General features: G+C 35.3%; 1 pseudogene; it reads left to right on the top strand.

The window, feature by feature from the left end:
- Nucleotides 1–1,843: 1,843 nt before the first annotated feature.
- On the top strand, nucleotides 1,844–3,369 carry LOC147491778 (uncharacterized; annotated as a pseudogene).
- Nucleotides 3,370–3,901: the final 532 nt, after the last annotated feature.

Here is a 3,901-nt window from a genome sequence, read left to right as displayed (position 1 = left end):
CACCATAATAGGATATTTGCAACACGCACCTTTTTTGATTTGCAACGGTTATTTAGCGTTAGTAAGTTTTCAACGTTAAATAAGCGTTGGTAATGTTGTAAAGCGTTGCTTTATTTGGGTGAATTTCCGGAATTAATTGCTAACGCTTAAAAAGCGTTGGAGAAGTGTTACAAACTTAAAAATTTCGCGAACAGAGGGAAACCAAAAATATCGAAATATAAAACATTTTTTTTTTTCTCTCTCTCTCTCTCTCACCGCCGCATTATTTCAAGATCCCTAATTTTCGCACTCCTCAAAATCAAATTCCATATTGACCGAGTAAACAGTCAATCAAAGAAAGAAGAAGAAGAAGAAGAAGAAGAAAACAAGGAGTTTGGAAGTCCATTTTGACACAGTCGTATTTTCTTGCAGTTTGAGGTAATAATCTTTCATTTTCTTTCTAGTTACTAACTTAATTAACTAGTCCTGATTATCGACATTGCAAGAAATGGATGAATTCCGTTTTTTTCATTCCTTTCTTAGCGATATTTTGCAAGAAATGGGTTGTTTAGTTAGTTTAGTTAGTGTCTTAGAAATGGATGTTTAGTGATAATCGTAAGAATAATAAAATCCTAATATTAATGTTAACAACACTAATACGTAATCCTACTGTTCTTACGTTTAAATCAATTCTTCTTACTCTCAAAACATAATCATGCAATATAATGAGTAAGGATTCGTCCACTCTTAACTCTCTAGACTTAAATCGAATTCAACTAATCAAACCCAAAAGGAACAATGGTGAGAGTAATGATTTGATGTGAAATTTCTATACTACAATTCCTAACACAAGAACAATAATAACAATAAGACATAATTAAATTAAACTGAAATTAAAACTAATTTAGAACTAAGATTGTGAATAACTAATTATGAATTTAAGACAACTAATCTAAATAAGAATTTAAGCAATAATCTAAATTGAAATGAAGAACTAATACTTTATTCTAAAAACTAAAATATGATTCTAAACTAACTAATTGAATGAATGTAAAAAAACTAGATCTAGATCTATCTTTTTCTAACCCTAAACTCCATTAAAATTAGCTTCCTAACCTAACTGCCATTAACAAAGAGTCAAGCTTTTGTTTTTATACTTTCAGATCCAAAAATCGTGGATGGGCTTGGAGCCATGTTTTGGGCCGGAAAATCGGGCCCAAAACCCAATTTCTTTAGTCCAAAATGGGCTCTTCAACTGCAGTTGGCTTTGACAAATGTTTCGTCCACTTTTGCTCCTCTGATTGGGCCAAGGTTTGGACCATTGGAAAGCTCTTTTCGAGCCGGTCGTTTTGACATAAGGTAGGCCCAATTCCGAGGTCTGAGTCCAAAGATATGGTCTTCGGAAGTTCTGTTGACTTTGTGCACTGTTTCTGCCCGCGTGGACTTTGACTTTTCAGCTTTTGACCGGGCTTTACAAAGGCTTTGTCTTCTTGAAAATTGGCCTTTAATCACAGAACTCCTTAGCAACCGACCTTTGCTCTTTTATCTCGCTAAAGTGGCACATTTCTGCACATAATGGACTTTGAAGCCTAAAATGCATAAAAACACGTAATCAATATTAACTCTTACTTATTATTCACATAATTGGTCTAAAAGTACAATTGTTAAGGGGTTAAAACTACAGTTTTGGGCTCTTATCATTTAGCTAGTGGTTGTTTTAGTTAGTGTCCACAGCCCATATTTTGTCTCAAGTTGCAGCGTCACTTGGTATCTAATTCCTCTTCTTTGATCCGGTGGTTGGTGAACCACACCACCCAATTCATTTAATTGATTAATTAGAGTTTTGTGGAATTTGATTGAAGAAATGGAGAGTTTTATCGCGAAAGATGTATCAACAATAGGTGGAATTGCAACGGTTTCGCTTCTACATTCTTTTATTTCGACACATTGGTTGCCTTTTTCCATTGTGGGTCGTGCTAAAAAATGGAGTCTTTCTAGAACTCTTCTCGTTAGTAAGAATTTTCTCAGATCTCAAAGGAGTTAGTTGTAGATCTATCTATGCTTTTCATTTTGAGGAATGATTTATAATCTGGCCAATTTCTAATTCATGAATTTGTGCAATTGCTTTTGGTGCTGTTTTGCATGTCATTTCAACTTCACTTCTTGGCATAGCAGCAATTACAATGGCAAACACCATTGCTGGCGAGGAAACAGTGCATAAATTTGCTTCGTTGTTGCTCATAATACTTGGGGGTCGTTATGTTATACTATATTTGTCTGGTAAAGGTGGTCACAATCATTCTCACAACCACCCTATGGAGAAAATGGTCATTCTTTGGCCTCGTCCTAGTTCTGACCTTTGTCTCCTTGTGCAACAACGCTTCCAAAGTATTTCTTCTTTGTTGGAAACTCCTCCTCTATGATGGTTCTTGCAATTATAGTGCTCCTATTCAGGTAATTGTAGATCAGTTTTTTTTTTTTGGTTTATGTTTACTTTTGTATTTTTTATTTGACCCAAATTGCTTTTTATCTAGTATAGTTCTATCTTATTCTTTAAGATGCAAGAATAAATGAGCCATCTTTCTAATTTGTGTCATATTGAAGCTTCAGAGGGTGTTATTTACTGTTCAAATGAAGTAGTAATGGACTTGAGGCGCAAGAAGCTTCTAAATTATAAGTACACACAAAATATCAAGTAACTTTTAATGGTCTAAGCTACGAAGTGCTCTGAAGGTCTTCTTTTATCCTTGGTTTATTAATTTGAAAGTCAATTATATTACAGTTCGTTTTTGCGGTACTGTTTCTTTCGGCGTCTGTATTTTATATTTTTAATTGATTCCTCTCATAACTTAGTTTCTAGAGAAACATTTAAAGGAAACGCAAAAGAATTGTAGCACAATATGTTGAAGCAGGGTATGAATTCCATACCTTGGCTGCCTCCGGTGTAATGTACTTGGCAATCATACCTACTTCTAAGAAAAATCACGTTGTGGCAAAATATATCTTGTCTTTTCAACTCTTAAAGCTTTCGTAGTAGAGAACATCTTTGAGTTTAGGATTCTTATGTAGAAAATTATAATTAGCTCGGTTGATGTCTTCTAAATAACGTGTTCGACAATGATGTAAATATCTGTAGCACCATAAGCGTGATGACATCACCGGTGGCTCTCTCATTCTATGGAGCAAGCCAGCTCAAGTTTCCATTGGGTGGGCGCAATGATAAACTTCTGGTAGGGTCGGTCTTTGTGTCTTGTCGGAGTGTTGACACTTCTCTTTCATGATCATGACCATGATACCGACGCGTTCATTCTATTCTTTGGTGTGGAGCATTTGAATAGGAAGCTGATTGGCTGTGAGATCTTTACACTTTCTAGTCTTAATCCTTTGTAATAGAAGAATTTGTGAGTTTACAAGTCATCAAAAGTATGGTTCAAGTTTTAACTTTCCTCGTGTATTCTATTTTTTCAGGGATTATAGTGAAATGGCCCTAGCCTATATGCCATCTCATGCGGGATGCAACCTATGACTTCAAGCACGGTGTGAGAGCGGTCAGGTGACCTCTTTTTCTAGTAGTCGGACTTCGTTGTAAATCTGATTTTGTGCACACTCTTTAACATTGCTGAAAATTGGAAATGTAGGGTGGTGGTAGATCTTTGCTTGAGGGAAACCATTGGTAGAGTTGCGGTGAATGTCTTTGTTGCAAAGATTATTCTTAGAGCATATCTTTGGAACAGAGGTAGGTTTCTTATGTTTTTAATTGCATGCTAATGTTCATACACCAATATTTTTTCCTTTTGGAGGATTTCTAATTAAAATTTAGCTTGAATTAAGTTAAGGTAGGCTATGGTAGCTTGAATTAAGTTAGTAGGCTATGGTATTGGTCATTAGGTTTATACTAGTAGTAGTTGTGGGAAAGTTGATA

The sequence above is a fragment of the Coptis chinensis genome, chromosome 6 (assembly GCF_015680905.1).
Source record: "Coptis chinensis isolate HL-2020 chromosome 6, ASM1568090v1, whole genome shotgun sequence".
Lineage (NCBI taxonomy): Eukaryota > Viridiplantae > Streptophyta > Magnoliopsida > Ranunculales > Ranunculaceae > Coptis > Coptis chinensis.
Note: the sequence above shows the minus strand (reverse complement) of the source record. Positions and strands in the feature narration are given on the sequence as shown.